The 26,574-nt window shown below is 34.9% G+C and overlaps 1 protein-coding gene across 4 annotated transcripts in view; it reads right to left on the bottom strand.

Moving 5' to 3' along the window:
- Nucleotides 1-26,574, bottom strand: part of CSMD1 (CUB and Sushi multiple domains 1) — a 1,076,183-nt gene that overhangs the window by 440,141 nt on the left and 609,468 nt on the right. The window lies entirely within an intron of this gene.

Below are 26,574 nucleotides of genomic sequence, written 5' to 3'. Positions count from 1 at the left end.
ATTAAGTATTATATTTCAGTGAATGTATCCTTAAGTATCTAAGCAGTGATAACAAAAATCAGTAAACAGCTATGTAATTAAAAATGCTTCTTCATCTGAGGCATGCCCCAGATGAATTTATACAAATTTTAAAATAGCTAAATATTTGCGTTTGTAAATGTTTCTGATACCATTTCTTTTCAGACATCATTTTACTTACTACAGATACTAGATTATAAAAAGAATTAAACTTATATATTATAATCCTATATTCTGGAGTTATATTCCATGAATAATAAGAACATAATTATTTCTCTGGAAGTGGAAAAGGCAAGAAAAATATGGCTTAAATTAAAATTTAATTAAAAAATAAGTCTCAAAATAATTGACTGTTTGAATTGCCTGTCCAGCTATTTGCTTATTGTAGATAAAGTAGGCATAAGGTGCCCTTTTTGATGCTCTTATTATTCTATGGCTTTGGTCAACTCTGTTAGATTTCAGACTTCATGGCAGAGTTTATTTTTGCATGCTAGACGTTGACTGATACAGAATAGCCTAAACGAATAACATTCTGTTGCAAATACATACTGTCACTGCAAGTTATCCTTATATCTTTCTTACTAGCCTACTGTAACACAATATGTCTTCATATCAGATGGTCACTATTTCCCCTAAGCTGTGCACTGGTCTTTCTTCTACCATTCTGTTATTTTTTAAACACAAGCCATAAGACCAACATCCAGGATAAAATTCATAAAGACATATGGAACCACTTTATCCATGCCGTCAGGAAAAAGCTCCTTACAAAAAGAACATTATAGTCAGTATTTCAGAAGGTGAGCATACATGTTATTTGGAAGTCACGCACCTTCTGTACATGGTCTGACAATATTTTTGGAATTTATGTAATCATGAACAGATATGTTGTGTTTGGCCTGATAAAATGTCCATTGATGCTTAGATATATCTTCTGTGGGAACACCCAAGGAAGTCTATGAAAGCCTGTGGAGAGAAGCCCTCCAAGATCCACTTTCCAAACATTCATGCAAATAGTTAGTTGGGATATTAGACCTAAAGATGTAAAGTAGCTTAGGAATCACTGAGGATGCAAACCAATCATATATGGTTCTGATACAGTGATACGGTGCTTTGGGGAACTTTTTAAAAGGAAAAATTACTGCATATTAATGCTTATAACTTACTCTTGTAGTGAAGAAGATCTACACTTTTCACTTTGGGGTGGGGGAAGAAGAGAGGCAGATTTTCTTTTTGAAAACAAGATACCACAGAATCGTATTGAAAAAAAAAATTGAATTTAAAATCACTTATTGATTAAAATCAGTGAAATAAATTGCTGAAAATATTTTAATTATATCAAAGTGAAAATAATTATTCAAACCATGATTTAAAAAAAAGACAAAAGACATACCAATTTATTTATTTGCTAATATGACAAAAAAATAGAAATTAATATCTAAAGCAGACACCCATTTAATGCATACCTATCTAAAGGAGTGATTCCTACAAAATAGAGCAAAACACAGATGAAGTGACTTGCATTTATATACTGATGCAGACTTATAAAATGTAATTAGAAGTATAGAAAAAAAATACATAACATTTAATCCTATCAGTTTTATACTACCAGAAACTTGGTAAAATTTATATTACTTTATATTGCTTCTAATACTGAACTAAGCTTCTAAAATCAAACAGAATATGAAGAAAAACTATATAAATTAAGGATTCTATTGGATATCTATCAAAGACATTATGCTGATTTCCTCAAGAAGAGAGACAGAGAAGATTGTGTCAGACCAAAAAACATCAGTTCAAATAAATGATTGTACTGACACATAAAACTTAAGGCAAAATTGTGCATTCATGACTAGGGAAGGACGGTTAAGGAGTAATGATACTCACGTAAGATTTAGAAAGCCCTAGGTGAACTTTCTGTTCTGAAAGATTGCATTATGTAGGACAGCTACATAAATTTCAAGTGTGATTTAAAACAAAACAAAACAAAACAAACAAAAAAAACAAGTGCCAAGAGTTTGACTTTAGTGGCATTTACATATTCACTGCACAAACCACAGTATTAAAATTGTCATGCAAATGAATGATGATAACAGAAGTGCTAAAACTCTTATTTTAGCAGGTTTTTTAAAATTTTATTTTACCATTCATCTGACAGTCTGCTTCTGCACTCAGTGCTGAAAACCAATTAAGAATTTGGCATTCAGAGCATTCAGAATGCACTGAGGATTCAAGAGCCAGTCTTTCTATCATTTAGGCCTCACTTGCACAGAAACTACAGTTATAGACACAGCTTTCTTTCAAATCATGTGTAGAGGAAGACATGACTGTTTTAATGCAACAACACTGATAAAGTAAATCTGAATAAATTCAGAATCTGAATTAAAAAAAAACCTTATATTTCCAAGGTATTTTAACTGTCATAATATTGGGATACTTCCAGCCTTTCCCACTGAATGTTTATGATTTTTTACAAGACAATTCAAAATTTAATTAATTAAAAATAGATACAGAGCAAGGCTTAGTATAGTTGGAATTGGGATTGGTTTCTGTGTTGCCTCTCCACAACCTGTTTAGTCATTCTGCAAGAGGCAATCATTAAAATACACTAGCAATTCTGAAAACAGAATCTAGAAATCTCTTTTCTTTGGAAAATAACTGTGAACTGCACCTTTTAGGTTCAAGATAAGTATCAGTACACGAAGCTAGCATGCTGATTGGGTAAAATGAGATTTTCTAGAAAGAACTCTTCTTAGATGCTTCTCTGAATATCCTGCTTGGTCAAGATGAGTAATGATATGAATGGGAAAAGTAAGAGGAAGAGTCATTTGTGTAGGGCAGTGAGCAGTGGCCACTGGAAAAAAAAAACAACAATGTAAACACAGTAAGTTCTTAAAAATAAAGAACAATATATACTTAAAAGTACCTAATTATAATGAACTGCATTTATTAAGTATTTTGACTGCCTTGATAGATTTTAACAATTCAAAACTAAAAACCTGTGTTTTCTTGTTTAAAAATATACTTTATATATATACAAATGTAAATACAATAAATATATATATACACACAGTTTTTGAACTCTCATCCACCTGCATGAGAAACATAAGTTGGAATTCACTGCATAAAGGTATACCACTACTGAAATCTGAATCTAATCAGAGCAACAAGTGTCCTAAGAGAACCTCTCAACCAAGATACTTCTTCCCATATCTTCAACAATACCCAAAGCAAAAGAAAAAAAATATTTCTACAGCTATAAACTCCTACAAAATTTTGTGAAAGACATCTAATTTTCTCCAGATAACTGCTTTGCACATAATCATCAACAATTTTATAAGATAAACAGCATATCAGTCTTTCATCCTCCCATAAAGCTTTGAATGAGGAAATATTGCTTGCATTCCTTCAACCCTTACAGCATCAGCCCATCCTTTCCAGTGCTCTTGCTTGTCCTCTATCCAGAAGGCAATCTGGGGGTTTCTGAATGTTTTTTGCTTGTTTGTTTGTTTTCCTGAATAAACTTGCATAACCTCCTGGACTTCCTGTGTATATACTGGAGGAAAACAAAGCATTTGAGACTCGGGATGCATCCTCACACAGGAGTACTAAGCAAACAAAGAGAAACTGGCAGAAATACCCATGGCTGTTCAGCAGGAATTATATAATGAGAATAGTGAAAACCATTAGAAAAGCTTTATTTTCACCAAGAAAGTAAATAGGAATCCATTCATATCTGCAAGTACAGCAAAAGATGAAGTGTGTAATACTTTTCTTTTTCTGTGACAGGAGTACAATGGAAATTTTATTTCATGATGTTTCCATTACTATCCTGCCATAGTATTGCCTCCATTACTCTCAGAAGATGTTCAACTGTTTATATGTCGAGGCCTGCTTTGATACTGAGCTTACACTTCCAAAAGAGCTGCAAAGTTGTGAGAAAGACCTGGGATACAGCATATAGACCAGAGCCTAGAAGATAAGAGAGAAAGCTGCAGACAGGGGATACGTTTGTTGAGATAGGGATAGCTGTCAAGTCAAAAATTTATGATGGGTAACAAATCTAAATCTCTTGTTAAAAATGGGGAAGGAGAAGACAGCAACAGAACAGCAAAGATCACATCCTTCCTCTACATGTTTATAGACTTAAAAGGCAAAACCTAATCCAAAGATACTGAGGGACAAAAGATAAATTTCAAAGTTCTGTTGTCCAGAATTTTTTGACAAAATGAAATAGACTGTTTTTGTCTTTACAGAAACTTTACATGTATTGTACAATTCTGTAAAATTGCATTTTAAAGAAAAGGGAACAACTTGCAAGCATATTTCAAGTGGATTTACATGCCCAGCATACATCCACAACAGATGTACATAGAGCATGGCAGTAAAATATAGTAGTGGATGAGAAACACTATTATCTTATGAGCTGGGATTTCCACATATTATTTCCGTTGAATTATTTGCAGAAAGCTGCAAACAAAAAAACGCAAGCAAACAAAAAATACATCTGGATTGCTACAAAAATAAATTGTTTAACATTTCACCCATCATTTAGATATGTTGAATATGTCAGACTAACTTTATAGTAGAAAATAAAAAAGATCCTAGTTGAAATTCTAGAGATAACCTTAACCTACTTTTAATTATTCTTTTTGAGCTGTGAAATTGTTTTTAATGCTTCTAATCCTAGAGAGAAATTTTACTTTAAAGTAATTTTATTCCTCATAGATGTGCCAAAGATCATTTACGTATTAAGAACTATCCAACAGTCTGCTGCAGACAGACATCTTATCCTGTAGTTAAGGCTATTTCAACATGTCCTTTTATTCAATTGCAATGTAACCAATAACTTAAAAAAATATGTATAAAACCAATATTTAAATGAATAAAAGGTAATACCAAGATGCATATAATAATACTGAAGCCAAAATGGGTATTAGTAAATTGTCATTGCATTGTTCTGTGTAATTGAACTTTAATACTGTTCATTCTTTTTCTCTGCCTGTACCATTTAAAAACACTAGAAACTTTTGAGCTACATTTGAAGCTTCACTGTTTTTGCTGACCATACACATCTTAAAGTTAGATTTCTCCCAAAGTTAGTTAATTCTGCTTCTTCTGAATAAAAGGATTCAGAAAGTATTTGCCTGGATATTCCTGAACAACTGCTTTAGTAAAATCAACTGTACTTTGTTTCGAGATTTATGAAACTAAATGTAGTTTTCTCCATGCACATGGTCTATGAGGATCTTTTTTAAACTTAAAGAAGGTCTACGGTTCACTTCAGTTTCCTAAGTAGCTTTAAATATGTAGGGACATTTTAGATATTCTAGTCTCTCCTAAACATCCACACACAGAGAAGACACAGGAACTATGAGAGCCCTCATGGCTTACTGGGGGGCAGCCTACCTCCAGCTATATTTTGGAACCTAAATCAAGCTTTTAGGGCTGTCTGCAGTAGTTTGAAGTATCCTGACAGCCTGCACCAGCAGCTCCAGAAAGCTGGGTGTTCTTCCATAAGCCTTGGCAATATACATACATAACAAATAAAATTCCAGTAGATGGCATTACATCCCAAGATCTTATATGAGCACTTTGCATCAATAAATATGAAAGTCAAGCATTCAGAGAACCACTTTGTTACTGAAAGTATGATATGAATGGAATTTTAGCTGCTTAAATTCAGGAGAGTGATTCAAGATACTTTAAGCTGAGATACTGTCATTGCTGGAGGAATGTGATTAAAAAAAATAAGAAACAGTTCAGGATACAGTACCAGATATGCTTCGTATCGTTTTCAGCTTCCTGACTCTCTAGTCACCTGCTTCACAGTTCAGCCTGTCCCGAATTCAGAAAACTGACATCCAACACAGAAACTGCTTTGATCAACATTCTGAGATCATCCTGCATCCACTTAGAACTGGACATAAGTGTCTTAGGTCATGTGCTTCAGTTTCACATAGGTGACTAGCATAAAAGAAGACAGAATAAAGCCAAAAATGTAGGCTAGAGATTTTCTCGTTCCTTGATTTCTCCTGTTCATTGATTTTGATGTGTGGAGTTCAGCACTGGTCTGAGTTTTGGTCTAAAGACAAAATTTCCTACTAATTGGTTCTAAGTATCTGGAGTAGGCCTTGCGAATCTCACTCCAGAAGCTCAGTGCTTAAACACAGAAATCTGCAATACCAAGTACTACCTAAGATGACTGTTCTATCCTGTTTGTAATGCGAAATCATTAATTCCAAAAATTAGAGCATAGTTCTGAGCTTGGCAGAACTGATAAATTTGCCACTAATAAACACAGCTCACAGTGTATGACCTTGTCTGTATAGAACTTCCTTGGAAGCTGTTAACTCCAATCCCAGGGGATACACTATCCTTTCCCGTAACATGTACAGAAAATGCTTTTAATAATAAAAATAAGTGAAAAAGAAAAGATCAGTAACTAGTACCTGGAAAAAAAATACTAGCTGTATTTTCTGTGTATTGAAATTTTAACTATTTATTGACAAAATGAGAAATATTTCCAAGTGGATATATGCGGTATGTATGCCAGAAAAATTATAAATACTAAACGTATGGGAAAAATGCTTAACAAGTGAGAGACAATAATCTAACCTAACTGAACAGCCTTTGCTACTTGAGGGGAGCTTATAAACAAGAGGGAGACTGACTTTTTTTTTAAATGGCCTCACAGAGACACCAAGCTGAACGGTACAGTCAATACATCGGAGGGAAGGGAAGCCATCCACAGGGACCTGGTCAGGCTGGAGAAATGGGCCCACGAGAACCTAATGAGGTTCAACAAGGCCAAGTGTGAGGTGTTGCACCTGGGCCGGGGCAATCCCAGGTATTTATGCAGACTGGGAGAAAATCTCCTAAGAGCAGCCATGCGGAGAAGGACTTGGGGGTCCTGGTGGACAAGAAACTGGACATGAGCCAGCAGTTGGAAGGCCAACTATGTTCTGGGCTGCATCAAAGGAGGAGTGGCCAGCAGGGAAAGGGAGGTGATTGTCCCCCTCTACTCAGCTCTTGTGAGGCCCCATCTGGAGTACTGCATCCAGGCCTGGGGCCCCCAGTACAAGAAAGATGCAGAGCTCTCGGAACGAGTTCAGAGGAGGGCCACCAAGATGATCAGAGGGCTGAAGCACCTCTCCTATGAAGAAAGGTTGAGGGAACTAGGCTTGTTTAGCTTGAAAAAGAGAAGGCTCCGGGGAGACCTTGTTGTAATAGGCGGTTGCGAGGATACGAGATGTAACGAGAAAGGCCCCCTCCCCGAAGGAACAGGGACTAGTTGACCAAAGAATGTACCCGTGACGCAGGGAAAATGGCAAACTAAGATGATCCGATAAGCTACCTTTTGATATGTCAGTAGATGGAAAATACTGCTTCATGCTTCACTGCTACATGCCTCAGCAAAAATATCCAATCAGCATTAATGGAGTAAGCTTTAGATGGCAATAGTGGATAACAAGTATTATAAAAGTAGTGCTACACCTTTGAATAAAAAAAGGCTTTTCTTGCTGCTATTGTGTGTATGTCTGTGTGTGTGTGAGTGTGTCTTCAAGTGCTGCCAAAACCCGGGAACATGTATGTGTGCTTTCAAGTGGTGCCAAAACCCGGGAACGTGTATGTGTGCTTTCAAGACCTCATTGTGGTCTTCCAGTATTTGAAGGGAACGCATAAACAGGAGCAGAAATGACTGTTTACAAGGGTGGATAGCAATAGGACAAGGGGGAATGGTTTTAAATTGAGTCCAGAGAGATTCAGGTTAGATATTAGGAGGAAGTTTTTCACTCAGAGGGTGGTGTCGCACTGGAACAGGTTGCCCAAGGAGGTTGTGGATGCCCTATCCCTGGAGGCATTCAAGGCCAGGCTGGATGTGGCTCTGGGCAGCCTGGTCTAGTGGTTGGTGATTCTGCACTCAGCAGGGGGGTTGAAACTCAATGATCTTTGAGGTCCTTTTCAACCCAGGCCATTCTGTGATTCTATGATTCAACAAGGGAGAATAGCTTTAAACTAAAGGAGGGGAGATTTAGGTTAGTTATTGGGAGGAAATATTTTCCTCAGAAGGTGGTGAGGCCCTGGAACAGGCTGCCCAGAGAAACTGTGGATGTTCCATCCCTAGAGGTGTTCAAGGCCAGGTTGGATGGGGCCCTGGGCAGGCTGATCTAGTGGGTAGCAACCCTGTCTGCAGCAGAAGGGCTGGAGCCAGATGGTCTTTAATGTCTCTTCCAATCCATCCCATTCTACAATTCTATGACAATGTAACAAAACATAACACAAAAAATGGAGCTTGTTGTCCATGCTGGTAAAATCTAAACAAATTTCTTAAAACCGATATACATGTTAATAGATAACTCTGAATATATTATAACTGGAATACACTGCCCAGGGAGGTTGTGGATTCTCCTCCTCTGGAGATACTGAAGACCCACCTGGATGCCTACCTGTGTAGCCTGCTGTAGGGAGACTGCTTTGCAGGTGGGTTGGACTCAGTGAACTCTAGAGGTCTCTTCCAACCCTTACAATTCTGTGATAATAGGTACTAATAAATCCCATTGACTTCAATAACTCACTGTCATTACAGTACAGTTCATTTTTTACTTATAAAGATGTACCTCTTTTAGAGTGGAAGGGTATAATTCAATAAATAAATCCAAAATGGGATACCCTTTGAAGAAAGAGAGCAAGAATAGAGATCGATGTTAGGCATTAGTGTCATGCCTTAATGTACTAGTTGACACTTATATTCAGTATACTTACTTTGATAAATTCTAATAATTTGTACAGACTATTACGCAACATTAAAAGCAGGCATCTGAGCCAAAAATGAGTGTCATGATTGAGGAAAATTTGTGTTAAATTAAAGTGTAAATAGTGTTAAAATCTCTAAAGAACAAACAATGGATGAAGACATAAGCTGTAAATTTTCCACAGTTTCCGTCACAAACACTCATCATTATACAATATAAATGCATTTTTATTGAAAGCAGACACAAAGGGACTAACCACTGTGCTGCTGACAAAGCTCTGTTCTTTACTTTTATGACATCTGGAATTAGAGAAAACATTTTCAAATAGGATCCAGTTTATTTAGTTAGTTACTTGGCTACTTTGTTAATATGAGATAACTATGCTAAGTAAAGTATTTGACAATCCTTTATAACACCAATTTCAAGTACTTCCTTTAATTTAAAAATTCATTTAATTGATTCTCTGCTGCCTTTCTTTGGTAAAGCTAGCATCCAAGTTGAAATGGCTTTAAGTCACACTTCACAATTTTCATGAAAATTATAGAAAAGAACATATTTATTATGGATGTACATAATTCTCCAAAACTAAACAGGTAAGCATTTGTCATAGAATCATACAATCCCAGAGACTGGAAAAGATCTCTAAGATCATCCAGTTCAACCATCCACCTACCACTAATACTGCCCACTAAACCATGTAAGTACTACACCTACACTTAAACATCTCCAGAGACAGTGACTCTACCACTTCCCTGGGCAGCCTGTTCCAATGCCTGACCAGTCTTTCTCAGAAGAAATTACTCCTAATATCCAACCTGAACCCCCCGGTGCAACTTGAGGCCATTCCCTCTTGTCCTATCTCTAGTTACCTGTGAAAAGAGGCCAACTCGTACCTCACCACAAACTCCTTTTAGGGAGGTTGTAGAGAGCTATAAGGTCTCACCTGAGCCTCCTCTCCTCCAGACTAAACAGTCACAGTTCCCTCAGCCAGTCCTTATAAGACTTGTGCTCCAGACCCCTCAATAGCTTTGTTGCCCTTCTCTGGACACATTCCAGGGCCTCAATGTCCTTCTTGTAGTTTGACCAAGGAGGTGAAGGCGTAGTGGGTAAGCTTCAGCTTTCAGGTACCAGTTACAAACAACATGAAGCTGAAGTGAGCCTCCTACAATCCACTCTTTAGTGGAAAACTTTCCTTGTGCTATTCAGTGAATATTTTTGAAAGTGATTAATATATATTTAAATAATTCCAAAGCAATTTACAGAGAAGGAAAAAAAGTTGCTTTCATAATGAATAGTATTCAAAATCTATCACCATGAACAACCACTGTAGAAAAAGTTTAGAAACAGTGAGAAATTATCTAATTGGATACCTATAATTTAATTTAAACAGATAAAATAATGTTATGGTTGAACTATACACCATAAGAGCTACAAAAATCAGGAAGATACCTAAAGATGAAAGCAGATTACAGTAAATGTTATTTCTAACAGCATATGTTTTCTAATTAAAATATTTCTGCTAAAATGTTATTTTATATAGACAGATTTAATACACACATTTTTAAATACAGAAAAGATACGTAAAAGAATCTGCCAAAACACTACATCCTCCAGCTTTTGAAGCATAGACATATTTAAAGTTTAGATCTTGTAGTAAAACTGTTCTGTGTTCTTCAAATACAGCTTTGTTAAACTACTGGGAGAATCTCAGAGCTCACATTTCTGGTCACGCTGGAGAGGGCAGCAGGATCACCAGGGCACCTGCACGTGACCAAATGCACCCAAAGGACAAGGAGAGTGAAAGTGAAGGGAAGGAGCAAGAGTGGCATCACACTGATTTGCCTGCACGCACATATGCACACTGTGTTGGGCTCACAAGGGATTCAAACCACAGTGTGTAAGTAGTTGTAAGACATAATTCATTCTCAGCAGCAGGCTTCACTGGGAATTGAAAGTGCTTGGCATCTTGCAGGTGTGGACACTGAGGCTGGTTTTACTGGAACACACAGAACATATGGAATGAAGAGTGACAAACTACTCACAATATTTCACCATAAAATACACACAGCATCAAAACTGACTTCACTTATACCAGGGATGGTCTTAAATAAATCACCTATAATAAGACACCCATATAATTTCTGTGTACATAAGTGCCAGCACTTCATTTCTGCCAGACATTAATAGATCAGTTGGGTTTGTGTGTTTCCTGACAAAAGACTACAGAATTATTTTAGTTAGAATCTGTTATTGTAGCATGATACCGTGAAACTAATGGAGAGGGAAGCTGTAACACTTCCTAGAGCTAGCCAAAGGTGAACCACAGAATAGCAAGTCAACGCAAAAGACTGCAACAAAAAAAAAAAATGCAAATTCCAGATATAACAAAATAATGTACAAAGGGAAAAGAAATTATAAACTTGATGGTATTCAGAAATGTATAAGTTAATGCTCAGAATTGTCTGTGTTTATGCATTTATCTTCAAACTGGTGAGAAGGCTTGAGATATTTCTATTGCAAGTCACTCCTTGGACTCTCATGTAAAGAACATAAATTATAGCTGAACCTTTTATTTTATCATTACTACTGTAAAGAAGAAATTCTGCAGGAACAGGTTTATTGGAAACAATAGGAAAAGGGAAGGTTATGACTCGGCTATGAAGGGAGGAGGGAGCAAGGGTGACACACATCCCCCTCCTGTGCCACAGTGACAGCCCCCTCAGCACGGACTGCAGCCACCTCCAGTGTGCTCCCCTGCCAGCTCAGTCCCATGGGCAGCTGGTCCCCTTCCAGCAGAGAGGAAATGTTTCTGGCAAAGCTCCCCTACGGACTCCTCAATAGCAGAAACTGGATCCCAACAATGATATCTTAGTGTGTTATCTAATAAGAAATTAATCAGAGACGTTTTGTTATGCTGCATGCAATTTAAGTTTATTCATCTTGATGATACCGCATAGGAAAACAAAAGGAAAAGTAAATGGATTGTCAGATTCTTGGTATATAGAAGACAAGCATTTGAAGTTATGTATGTGATGAAAATAGACAATCTTGAACTTTGTAAGGAAAGAAATGCATTTTTATATATGGTAATTTTAATCATCTACTGATTGAAAATGGTAGTAGCAAGACTTTGCCTAGCGTAACTGGTATTTACTGTTTTGTTCTTAAGAAATAAGGTATACAGCTGCTTAGAGCAATTATGCAAATAAGAAACAATGTTCTCAGCTGTACTCTTTAGACCCCTCTTACCAAGCATTAGCATATATAATAACATTAATTAGTAAGTGCCAGAATATTTTAATGCTAACAAAGATGAAATCATATAATAGAATTATACTGTACCATAAATAATTTCACTAGAGTATTTTCATTTTTGTTTGTGTCATTTTTCTGATGGAACTGCTAGGAGGGCAAATATCTGATGGCTTTTCTGTTGACTTATCCTTCAGAACTGGACAACCATGTATATTTTACAAGTTAGTAATTACAAATAGACAAAAAATTACCAAAATGGTTCACTGAAAGGTAGATTCTTTTCTACAGGCTTTTCTATTTCAAATTCAAGTGTTTGTGTTACCATTTTCTCAACATCAGAAGGAAAGAGACATTTACACTAACTTCGTATCTAACACATACATGTATTAATAAGCAAGGTCAGTCCATGAAGATGAATATTTCTTTAATTTTTAATAGAAGTTTTCATTATTACATGCACAATCTAGAAACATATGCATGCTGGAGCAAAGGAAATTATTAGCTATCATAGCATGTTAGACACTTCTAACTCCTTGAAAGGAAAATGTAGCATATTGTTTAGATATTAACCTCAATAAATGATATCAAAACCACAGAATCACTGTTTGATTCTTATAGGAAAAGTCATTTAAAGAGATGGATATGTAGGATCTGGAGAACAATCATTCCATGGATACAATAAGAAATTAGAGGACTAGACTGCCTCCTTATAGTGTAGGAAGCAGTATTCTTGTATGGAGAAGTGGACTAATCACTGCCAGCTCTTGAATATATTAGGAAGCTCCGGTGAAGAATGAGAAATTAGATTTCAGTGCTTTTGATTCAAAACAGTTTGTCACCAAACATCATAAGCAATATTGTTAGGGTTATGATACACTAAGGCTGTGGAACAAGATAAAGTACATACAGAATATACCATCCTTATTGCCAGAGTATTTACAGCTGGAAATATTTATTTTGTCTTCAAAAACAATGAATTTGTAATTAGAAGTTACAGACAACTGACCTGTATTTAACTATGCTGTGTCAAGTGGTTCAAGAACTTGAAAGAAAAGTATGGAAAATAGGAATGAAACCAAAGAAGAATTACAAAAGGAGTGAGGTAATTGTTCCTTAACTCCTGCAGGACAGAATGACAGATAAAAGCTAGCTGCTAAAATCTGAGATATAAGATTCCATTGAAAATGTACACAAAATGTAGTTATTAGCTACATGAAAGCTTTTTTTACACTAAATATTTTATATACTATCTCAATGTAGTTCTACTTATTCAGTTGTTATGCCATACACAGAAAATCAAGTTTATACTCGCATGCTTACTAAAAATACACATTTAAACACACAATGATATAAATTATAAATTTGGATAAATGCTATACAAATTCACTAATTGTCCCACAAGGCCATTCAGCAGTCTGATCATAGTATCATTCTAATCTGTCACTTTACTGTGAAATTCATAATAATTTTGGCATTTGTAATCAAAATGAAAACACTTAACACCAATTATACAGGTCTGTGGAAATCTAGGGGGCTGGAAGAAAAATAAATTACTTGTCTATATGGACTTCTGGAAAGAACTTAGCTTACTGAATGCTGATCTGTAAAATTATTTTGTTAAATTAGAAATTTTATACCTATTTACACATTTCATTATTATATTGTTTAGATTATTAAATTTCTAAGTGTATGTTAATTGCTTAATTTACCATTTTGATTTTGGAATACATCTGCTTTGTATGCCAAAAGCATCACAAGAATGTCAGTTTGAATTAGTTTTGTTTGTAAACACTGAACGAAACAGTAGTTTCGGTGCTTTCAAAAGGAAGCAGTCCAAAGACAATTTTCTAAGCAGCATTTATAATGTTTATATATTAATTCCTTTGCTAGCTGGAATACACTGTAGAGTTTCGTCTTTTCAAACTGTTTTAAAGAAAAGAAAAAACATGAATTCAAAAGTCCTTCCTCCTGTACAAATTGTTCAAATGAAAGGCTGCAAATGAGGAGATTTAGATGTAATGCAATTATTTTTAAGAAATTAATTCTTGATTTTTTAAAAACTACTATGACATGGAAACGTAGTAGAAAACAGTATGAGAAAACTTGTAGACATGGATATCTCAAACACGCAGAAACTAACAAGTGCATCAATATTAAAGTAGTGATGTAAGGAGAGTCAATACAAGATATAGTTGCAGAATGATTCCACCTATTGAAAAAGAATACTTAACCTTAAAGTGGTTGTTAGAGTCTCACACAAATGTTTACTTTAGCGGAAGAATTTCTGTGTCCACTCCTGCTCCTATAATTATAGGGTTTTGTTTGTTTTTTGAAGTTGATCAGATGATATTCAGATGTTAACCCACTTCTCTTTTTTTTTTTTTCATTATTTCCATCTTCCAGAACTTGCTGTCTGGCTATTCCAGCTTCAACTAATTTCCAGCCTTAATCACAACATGCGTATGAAAAATTTTTCTTATGTTCCAGTACACTTAAATGCACTTTTCCTCACTTCGATAATTTTACCTCTGATGTATTTAAAGAGATAAATATATTGTTAAATTTTCAGTCTCCTCTGATAAGTTTTATTACCTTCACTAGTCTACTGTTAGACTACTGTCTTCTAAAACTCCTAGAAATAACAAGAATAACATGCAGTGATTCGCATTCTACTTTCTTAACCACACGAGAGCCAAAATATAAGCTGTATTCTAGACTGCCACTGGTGGATTTTTCAGTGTTTTGTGTTCTATTCCACCAATATCCCTGTCATCCACATGCAACAGGTAAAAAGATGTATTTTGATAGCCTAAATTGATTCTGGAAACCTATACTGATTGATAGAAAATCCAAATATTTTACTTTGCATGGTTATTTCTGATTTTCACCTTATAACTAATGAAGTCTATGACCTAGAATGTTGATTATTAAAACTATTCCACTTCTATCAGAGCAATCTTGATCTAGTTCTTCCTCTCTGTTCTTTTTGATATTGCTATGCTTTAATGTGCCTCATAATTTTCAACAATAACAGATTTCAATACCATAGTGTAACACCATAATGCGATAGAAAGTACAGCAATAATAGCAGGGGAGCAAAGTCTTCAGCTGCAACAAATGAAGACAAGCACAAATGTAGCAGCCATAGACACAAAAACAAAAAAAAAGAAAATCTGCTTACATTTGGAAGGCTTCAGGCAAGCAGGGATCTCAAATACCCTTACCTTTACTGCCAACCCTTAAATGAGGTCTGGGAAGGGGTGGATCCTGGCTCCACTTCTTCTGGTCACTCAGGTGCACTGTATGCACCTGAGCTCCCCTGGGTTGGCCCTGCCTTCCCACCAGGTGCTCAATCACTGGTTCAAGCAGTGACTTAGCATTTCCACTACACAGTGATATAATCTGTGCCAAAGTCATTACTGAATTTCATAGGCAAGATCAGGCTTAAATTCTTTGAGGAATTTCATGAGCCTTACATTGTCATCTAGACAGTTTCATTTTAAAAGCACAGACTTCCTCGATCTTGTATACATAAGCATGTATCTATGGTGTCCATGCACGCAGTTAAAATCAGAATGGAAAAAAATTATTGGCCTTCAGCTCAGGTAGGGTCAGAATGATGGTTTGATACAAAAGTAAAAATCATTTCCGTGCGCAGATTCTTATTACACAGTCTGCATTTGTCCCCATACTCACTATCACGAGAAATGGAAGAATATTATTTAATCGCGTAAGTTATACATAAATTATCTGCAAGATCCTTACTGAAAACAGATTTTTTATTCTTTCCCATCATTTAAATACTTCAGTTACATAGATGAAAGAATCTTCCATGAGTTTTGCTAATTTTCATTTTGATTCTATTCTTTCCAACCTCAATACCATCTAATACCATCTGGAATCTCAGACAACTAAAAGTACTACAATTTTTGTTCGAAGAATATAGCACAGTAATTGAAATCAATGGAAATAAAAATATTTTTCTCTTCTGTTTCTGACATATTTTCAGGATAAAATATGTCTCACACAGTTTACTTTTGTGTGAGAATAATTGAAAATAAAATAATCTACCTACCTTCATCACCTTTTAAACTGAAGTTGATAAACTATTTTGTTTGCCTTTAATTAGTATTACTCTCTTTTTTTTTCGTTCCTCCCTCTTTTTTAGATAAAATTAGGAAGTTTATTCTACCTGTGGTTATGCTGAATGTCTACTTCCACAGATAACTTCAAAATAATGATTTAACTATGATCTCTTAGATAATAGAAAAATTTCTATTTTTCTAGAATAGAAAAATAGATTATATAACCCTCCTTAACATAAGAAGGCTTTTACATGGTAAGATTTATACCACTGTTTTACTCAAAAATAAAATAATATAGGTCCTACTTTCTGTCAATAGAGATTCACTGAGAATATACATTGTATATATTGTATAAACTTGTTTTTGTTTTTGAAAACACTTTGCACTGACTTGTTGAAACTAAATCTGTCCCAGTAGTTCAAAGGTATCAATATGAGGCTTTTGATTACACAAACACATTCAGTCTATTCACCTGATTAAAGTCTTACTCCTATTTCTCATTTTCTTTCTTTCTTTCTCTCTTTCTTTCTTTCTTTCTTTCTCTCTTTCTTTCTTTCTCTCTTTCTTTCTTTCTTTCTTTCTCTCTTTCTTTCTTTCTTTCTTTCCTTCCTTCCTTCCTTCCTTCCTTTTTCTTTCTTTCTTTTTTCTTTCTTTCTCTTCCTTTCTTCCTTTCTTTCTGTATTTGCTTACATTTAATTAAGAATTTACTCCTTATAACTAACTCATGTACAAACTTTTCCCTGATCACACAATCTTACATTAATGAATTATTTCACTGATTAAAACAAGATCTGTAGCAATGTGGCTTCTCCCTTCCTATTTTACTCTTAGTTAGGCTGTTGAAGAACATTTTTGTACAGTAACTTAAACTTTTGGCAAAGGAATGGATGTGAATAAAGGATAAAATAATAATTACTTACTTGTAGTATAACTGTCTTAACTGATTCCAAATAGTGTGAAAAAAAATAACAGGATCAAGTGAAACAGCATCCTTGTACAAAATGTTTTTTAACAGGTTTCATCTTTGTTTCAAAGCTTAAATTTCAGACTTCATGTTAAGTAAAAAGATCTGATCTTTCTCTATAAGTAGAGATCTACTTTTTAACAAGTACTTTTTTCTTTGTGCCATGCAGGTTGTAAAATTTAGCTTTAAACTTCCTCTGATGAAAGCATATCCCTGAGATGGATTAAAACTTCTAAACTCATCGAAATTTATCTTCCTTGAACTGTATTTTCTGTGCAGAATGATACAATCCCTGTAATAGCTAGACAATAATCTGTAAATATTTAATATGAAGAAGCAAAAACAAGAGTCATTTCACGTCCAGAGAAACTTGAAACTGCAGAAGTATTTTAACTTTTTCTTAATTTTTAAAATTCTCCCATTTCATAGTTATTGAAATATTTCACAAATGTTCCTTCATATAACACATGTGCTGAATGCACAGGTTTCCAAATCATGTAACTTTAAGCACTAACCTTAAGAACTAATGTCTTGCTGGAGAATTCATACATTTTTTATTCTAATTGTATAAACTCTATTTGATCAGATGTGCTTTTATTAATTCAAAAATGATCAAATTTCTCTCCTGTCAGAAATGTCTCTCTAAGCATCATCTTCCAAACCTAAGGATTCCTAGTTGCATACTTTTTTGGCCTTTTCAGTCCACAGCTAACTGTAGTCACTCTACCAAAACTGATGAAATCCAATATTATAAGTGTATATATATAATTATACTTATATAAGTAAACATATGTAAGTACATTTTAATAACTTACCTGAAGTTTGAGCATTCTGTATAATTCCATCGAACTCAAAATAGCGTCTCTTTCACCTTTTCTATTCTATCACATAGGAGCATGTAGAGAAGATCAATGAGCCTAACAGGGCTTGAAATGAGTTTGACTTTCTGGTTTAATTCCATGTTTTTCTATAAAAATTCTCAATGAAAACTGTTGAAATAATTCTATGTTCTGTTATAGGAGTAGATTTTTTTTAGCTGTCATAAAATCAGCTCAAGGAGATGAGAAATATGTTGATAAAATGCTTGACAGGTTATAGCTTCATTTAGTTTATCCTTTTCTAGACTCCTATTTTCTTCTCCAGAGTTGTAGTGGCAGGCAGGACTGAGCCAGGAAAGAAAGGTATGTGGCAAAAGATAAAAGGGAAAAAAAGTGAAAAAAGTGTTCTTAATTGCAGTGCAAATATTGTCTATTGTATGTTTTACTAAACAGTTTGCTGGGTGAAAAAAAGCAGAGTAGAAGGCCACAAATTTATCATATATGAATACACTGTCACACATGCACAGACAAGCAAGCTTTCCAAAGGGAGACTAAGAGCGTCTGGTTTAGCTGATGCAGGCTGCACACAGCTATGAAAGTTTTGGGAAAAGTAGCACAGCTTCCAGTCACAGGGACAAGACCCATGGCCAGACTTCAAGGGCAATGAAAACATTTTCTTTTCTGTAAATGAATTTCTACAATCCAAGCAATCACTGAACAATGCTAGAAAGAAGTATTATAAAGACGGATGTATTGATAAGAACAGAGAGAGCAAGATATGTTCTCCTTCTCATCCAGAAGTTTCAGGTTTTCCCTGTTTACAGTGTAATCTTGTTCTATTTTACCATTTTGTGTTAAAAAAAAATAAGTTTTAGAAATAGTAAATATTTAGTGTAATTTTATATGCTAATTTGGAAAGAAAGGAATGAGTACAGCTAACCTCAATGCTCTTTCTGATGTGAAATATTTTCATAGTTTCTGGTTTTCTAGGATTGTATGTTTAGATCAGGAGGAATTCAATACTATTTCAGTTGAGCGTTACAGTATTTAGAGAACATTTCATCATATTTCCTTGCTATAAGAAATAAAAATTAACTGATATTTCCTCTATTATATTTTCAAAGTTCCCTATTCACAAATCGGGAAAACAATCATTAAAAATAAAGGAACCCTAGGAGGAAAGGGAGTTTGTTATAACATATTTAAAATGTTTACAATGGGTTTATATTTATATAGTGCATAGAGACAGAAAATTATTTTTGTTGCTAAAGACTGTTTTTCAGCAGCTCATAACAGGTATCTGACATGTCAGGAGAAGAAAGGTCACTGCACATGTATCAAGCACTGACATCTCTTGAACATCTATAGGATTTCCTGCTAGTTTCAAACCTGAGCACTTCATATGCAAATAGAGAGAGAGGATATATTTTCAAGAAAAGTTTTAGAAAATTCCTGACAAAAAAAAGTATAATCACATCAGACTTATAATACTCTCTGCCTTCTCCAGGCATGGGAGTTATTTGATAGCTATCACAACCACCAGTTTCAACTACACCACCATCAAAAAAAACCATCCAGACCTCTGCTCAGTACATTACCTAGAATTCCTAGAATGTATTTCAAAAACACACACTCTTCAAATTTTCTACAATAACCAAATGAAAAGATTCTAAAAGAATTAATCATCCATTCTAAATATATTTAAAATATGGTACTGTTCTTTAAACTAGTATAACATTTTAGCATACTAAGCTTTCTTTGAAACGAATTGAGGAATTGCAGAATTGTGGGGATTGGAAGGGACCTCAAGAGATCATCAAGTCCAACCCCCCTGCTAAAGCAGGTACCCTACAATAGGTTACACAAGTAGGTGTCCAGACAGGCCTTGAATATCTCCACAGAAGGAGACTCCACAACCTCTCTGGGCAACTTGTTCCAGTGCCCCATCACCCTTACCATAAAGAAGTTCTTTCACATGTTATTACAGAACTTCCTATGTTCAAGTTTTAGGCCATTATTCCTTGCTCTATCACTACACACCGTGGAGAAGAGCCTGGCCTCATCCATTTGCATCTCTTTAGGTAAACATTTATCAGACTCCCTCTCAGTCTTCTTTTCCCCAGGCTGAACAGACACAGATTACTCAGCTTTTTTGCATATGGGAGATACTCCAGGCCCTTTATCATCTTTGTGTATCTCCACTGGACTCCTTCCAGGAGATCTCTGTATTTTTTGAACTGGGAAGCCCAGAACTGGACACAGTAGTCTAAATGCCTCAACAAAGCAGAGTGGAGGGGGAGGATAACCTCCTTCGACCTGCTGGCCATGCTCTTTTTAATGTACCGCAGGATACAATTGCCCTTCTTGGCCACAAGGGCATGTTGCTGGCTCATGGCCATCCTGTTGTCCATCAGGACACCCAGGTTCTTCTCTGGGGAGCTCCTCTCCAGCAGGTCATCCCCTAACCTGCACCGATGCATGCAGTTATTCCTCCTCCGGTGCAAGACTCTACACTTGCCCTTGTTAAACCTCATCAGGTTCCTCCCTGCACAACTATCCAGTCTATCCAGGTCTTACTGAATGGTAGCACAGTCTTCAGGTGTGTCTTCCAATCCTCCCAGCTTTGTATTATCAGCAAACTTGCTGACGGTGGACTCTATCCCTTCATCCAAGTCATTAATGAAGATGTTGAACAAGAGTGGACCTAGTATTGATCCCTGAGGAACATTGCTAGTTACAGGCCTCCAGCCAGACTCTGCACACCTGATAACAAGCCTCTGGGCTCTGCCAGTCAGCCAGTACTCAATCCACTTCACCATCCATTCATCTATCCCACATTTTCTATGTTTTATAACAAGGACATTATGGGAAATGTTGTTAAGTGTCTTGCTGAAGTCAAGGTACACAACATTCACTTCTCTCCTTGCATCTACCCAGCCAATGATGATAACATAAAAGGCTATCAGATCGGTCAAGCATGATTTCTCCTTGGTGAATCCATGCTGACTGCTCCTGAAAACCTTCTCTTCCAATTGCTTGTGGATAGCAGGCAGAACAAGTTGTTCCATCACCTTTCCAAGGACAGAGGTGAGGCTGACTGGCCTGTTGTTTCCTGGATCCTTTTTCTTGCCCTTTTTGAAGACTGGTGTTACATTGGCTATCCTCCAGTCTTCAGACATCTCTCTCGTTTGCCAAGACCTTTCAAAGATGATAGAGAGTGGTTCAGCAATCATCTCTGCCAGCTCCGTCACCACACGTGGGTGCATCCCATCAGGGCCCATTGATTTGTGTGCGCTGATTTTGGCTACATGCTCTCTGACCAGATCCTCCTCGACCAATGGAAAGTTTTCCTTTACACAGACTCTCTCTCTTATCTCCAGGGTCTAGGATTTGTGAGGGCAAGTCTTTAGCATTACCGACTGAAGCAAAGAAGGCATTCAGGATATCTGCCTTCTCAGAGTTCCATTATCAAGAATAGAATGATGCATTCACTTTATTACATTCAAACTTAATGCAAATTCATGCATTTAAAATTTATCAGTTTTGACTTTTAAAAGCTGGACATTTTACTAATACAACTTTTCTAATCATAATTTTTATATTTGTAACTAACTTAGACAAAGAAAGATTCCATCAAGTTCAGCGCCTTTAGAATTCCATTACAATTCTGTGATTTCAAGGTTTCAATACAAGTCCTGGTAAAAACCAGTTCAGGAATATCTTCTTCATTTTTATTTTTATGCACTAGAAATTTAGTTAGTACCAGGCATCAACTTTTTTATTTTTCAGAGACTTTTCATCAAAAGGATATTTTTTCCAAAGTAAAATTGTCAATTAAAAATCAATATAATGGAACTGTATTAATTTCCATGAACAACAGATATTGCAATTAAAAAATTATCAAAAATGTCATTTTTAAAAAAATTTACTAAATCTGAGACATCTTTTTTTAAAAAAAAGTAACACAGACTTTCACATTTCAACTCCCCTTCAATATACACAATCAAACGTAATCATGAAACTCTCATGTATTTCTACCTCAGTTGAATATCTGATTATTAAAAATCAGAAAACAAAAAAATTTCTAGGTTTATTTCTGTGAAGTTATTATTTCAAATAAAAAATCAGTGTAGAACACCAAATATTATAATTTCCCTTTTACATCGATTTGCTTGTTACTACCAATTAAAAAAATGTGGCAGGCAAACAAAGCAGTTGTTTCACACAGCTGGAAACTATTTAAAGGACATGGATTGCCATTTAGCAATGTTTTGGAGAACAATATTGTAGTCACAAGGTCACAAGGACATAATGGTAATTGATAATCTTACATTTAACTAGGGGAAATCTAATAGTAAGTAGGAAATTAAATTTAGACAGAACAAAGATAATAGTTGGCTATTTGAATACTAATTTTTACATTGGTGCTATGATACTGTGTGATTTCTTTGATAATTTCTTCTTTCAAGCAGGATTGCACAGTTTTATAATTCAAGTAAGAACATTAAGAAACGCTTTGACAATTTTGTATTGTGATAGAATGTTAGCCGAATGAAAATGTATATGAAAGGTGACTATCTAAACAAACTATTTCAACAGTAATAGAAAATAATTTGTCATTTCAAGTCATACGTATATTTCTCATAGAACAAAATCATATTTTCTTTCCTACTTCCTGTGAAGAAAGTGAGTTCCTATCCTAGAGTATTTTATAATGCAGTGTTAAAATGAACAGATTTTAGAGAAAAAGGCAATAGGAGAATCGAGGCAAGTACGGGAAAGTATAAACAAACTGTAGGATATTATTCTTCAGCTCTGAAGAGCAATGCTTAGCCTCATGAAGGGTTATTACTCCTGCACTGACCTACATACCACAATGAGGTTCTCAGGAAACGAGTTTTTACACATTGTATCTCAAAACTGCCTGGAGGAAAAGAGCAATAGTAGCTGTCAGCAGGTTGTTGTAGTCTAGATGATTAGATTTAAAAATGAGTTTTGCCACTGAGCAGGTCATCATTCAGGTGTTGTGAACAGGGCTGATTCGTGCAGATTGGCAGGGTAGTAACAAACAATGTTTGCTCCACATGTAATAGGGAAAAGCTAATTTTATCTTTTCATTTTTCTTTTACACCTGGCTGCACCTAGAGTTGAAGAGTACAAGATTTCACTTGGATTTTCCTTCATTTTTTTCACCCAGATTTTAGTACAGTTTCATTATTAAATGCTATCTTTTACAAAGTAATCGGTACAAGGACAGAGATTTCCAGCTATTACAGTAACAGCTTCAGAAATAGCCTTGATCGTTTGTTTTTGCAGGATTTTTCTTTTAGCGTTTCACGAGATGTTGTTTGGCTGTAAACGTAGAAACAACTGATTACATTGAACTCCATCATCTATATAGGCTTTTAACCCTGACAGACAAGAACAGAAAAATAAAAAGTTCATAATTATACCGCACATATACTCAACACTGCTATTTAAATGTACACATTGAATTAACTGAAGTACAAATAAGAATGAAATTACTGAATTATAATATTTCAAACTTGAACATATTTTCAGCAAATTATAATTCCACAGTGCTACTAAGAAAGCGAGATAACTGTTTTCAGCCACCCTAATGGATTTTCATCTTTCAGCCTCAGATGAACTATTTTGATCTTAGGAGAGCAAGAAACCTTTGCTCATTCTATAAAGAGATGCCAAATTTTGGTTTGTTTATATTTTAATCTAAATATATTTACCTTTAGAAAAGAAAAACCTAAGATAATTTTACCGAGAAATAAAATTAATAATGCCATTTCAGTTCTTGACACTTGGACCCTTCTAGAGACAATTTTAATTTGTAGGCTTAATCAAACAGAAATGTGTTTACTGAACCCTGGTGAAACAGAAGCTGGGATTGAGAAAATCCTCTTTCAACAAAGTTTTTTAATGCTTGTTTATTGGCTTCTTCCATTTTCCAAGTTTTCTTAAAGGTGATTTGTAACTTGCAGTAACAACTCAGAAATTGATGTAATGTGTGTAAGAGATCACAAAGAAGGGCTGATCTCAGATTCTCAGTCTCCAAAGAAAGGAAAGCATAAGAAAAATAGGAAGAAAAAAGGAACACTCCATTGCTCTGAATATGTCTTATTTCATTCATTTCTCCCCCATTGTAGAGGCATGAAAAATGCATACTTTAGTACATACCAGATTGAAAGCTACCATTCTCTAGCAGTGGTAAAAATTTGACTACTTTCAATGCAAGCTACACTAATCAACTTCTAAACACACTTCATATTTCAAGGTGTTTTTCTTCTATTTACATTTTAACATATAATATAAAATTGAATGCTTACTAGATCTGTAAAATAGATATTACCTTATTTGCTTGGATTAGAAGGAGGATTTAACTGTTCTACAGTTGATACAATAGCTGCCTAGCATGTTAGAAGTCTACAATCATCATTGAAGAAATTTTAATCACTGTTATTCTTTTATTTCCTCCAGTTGTCATCACATGAGGAAGTACAAAAAAAGCCAGAAGGCTGAAACGGCATTAGATGGAGACCCATACACCATAGTATCACGATAAACTTATTTCCTCTAAATTAGAAGAAGCTCTAAAATTTACCATACTATATGTGTTTACTTTCAATGTTACCATTTCCATTCTCCTTCAAAAGTAGCAACAGCAGGGCAAGAATTTCCCTCCAATTTCAGATCTTGATTATTTCAGCAGTTTCCAATGATGTACATATGCCAGCTTACACCTGACACTGATTCAGAGCCTGAGTAATGGGTGAGCACATGCAACTCTTAGTAATGTGTGGCATGATGGAATCCAACCTTCATTGTATAGCTGCAGTCCAGATCATAAAGGAATGTATTTTAACACCAAATCCGCTGTCTAGTTTCTGTCCAACAGATTGAAATTGTCCAGTTTAGCCTATTATCTGGCCAAATGTGGTTTTAAAATGTTAGGTTTAGAATATTAAAAAGAAAGACAAAGACAATTCTTATTTGCAATCTTCTGAAGAAGAAATCATATAAAAGTGGAACTCAAATATATGAAAATCAAATACAAAAACTAAGCTATTGTTCAGTACATCAGCTTTTAAAAACTTGCTGCAGAAAACTTTGCAGTTCCATTAAAACAACTCCTCCTGGTACAAAGAATTTACACAATTAATCTATCCCAACTCTATAAAAGAATAAAGGGCAGAAAAAGAACTAACCAGTCCTTTCATGATAAGGGCTTTCATCCTCGAAATGTTTCATTTAGTTCCAATTTCTCTTTAAAATAAGATTTTAAAGCATCCTGCTTAAATATATATATTTATTTGTTTTCTTCATATTTTAAGACATCTGCTCAGGTGTTATAGAAGTTGTTCGTGTGAATGCTGTTATTGAGAAGAAGGAAACAAACTATCAACAAGAGAAAGGAAAAATTATTATCCCTTTTTTCCGTAAGAGGTAAGCAACACTCTCATGCATGAATACTTCATGATGCTGTGATGTATTTGATTTTAAATATATGCTATCAAACTAGACTTAAAATGAATCTAGTTATAATATTAAAATGACAACAACAAAAAAACAAGTCAGAAACATAAGTATAATTTTGTCAACAGTTCTACATGTTTGGGGAATTTTTTCACAATTTCAGTGAAAAATAAAACCTATCTTTAAAAATCTTCATGAGTAGTTTGGTGTTTCTCTTTGCTACTGAAATTTTGTAACTGCCTATTAGAAATTCCACAAACCCTTGGGTTGAAACAAAATCCTTTAGCATTTGAGTCCGTGTAGGCAAATAATTAGTCTGTTCCTGTAGGTTTCTATTTTTTTATAACTGAAACTGAGAATAATCAACACAATACAAAAATAACTATCTGCCCGATTAGTTATTTAGTGTCCTGAAATGATGAATCTTCACTATGTATTCATAGGTTAAATTTAATAAAAAATACCAGGTGAATATAGACGATCTATTAATTTTGGTCTAGTCGATTCTATGATTCCATGATTCTAATCTCCTTATAAATAGCCCCAAAGAGATAGCTTTTCAGAAAAGAGACAAAAAAATTACAGTTCCTTTTGGAAATGTGTTAAGGCTGGTGGCTTAGTTTCTAATATAAGTTTAGGTTCCCAGTTTAATTATAAACTAACTAAAAGTTATTTTCCTATATTCTTTTAGAAGCTCATCTGGGACAGGCAAGAAAAGCCAGGAGCATTATGTGTCTGCTGGTTTTAGGTGTTTTATATCTCTATTATGTATGTACATGTATAATAAGTATGATATATATAATACATACAATTTACACATTTAATGTGTCCAAATGTCTGTTTATTCCTTTCTGATCAAATGAACAACAATAAAAAAAGAAATGTAGATTTAAAACTAGAAGAAGAGTCAAAATGATATTTCTCCTTTAAACATGAACAGCATACCAGTAAAAATTGTGCAAGAACTAACACAAAACCAGGGGGAGAGGATGAATTTATTTTAGAAACAATTTCTGCAACAGTTTAGAGAGGATTGTCTGGATATGTCACTTTCAGCTTCTATTTTGTTAGCTTAGCATTTTTCTACATTTTTTCCAGCTTTTCATGCCTTTTCAAATGCAATGATCTTGTGTAATAAGAATTTTAAACCTGAAAAGCAATAGCTTTTACATATGTTAATACATATATTTAAA

The sequence above is a fragment of the Numida meleagris genome, chromosome 3 (assembly GCF_002078875.1).
Source record: "Numida meleagris isolate 19003 breed g44 Domestic line chromosome 3, NumMel1.0, whole genome shotgun sequence".
In the NCBI taxonomy this organism is placed as follows: domain Eukaryota; kingdom Metazoa; phylum Chordata; class Aves; order Galliformes; family Numididae; genus Numida; species Numida meleagris.
The sequence above is the reverse complement of the archived record's forward strand: the minus strand, read 5'-3'. Positions and strand labels throughout refer to the sequence as shown.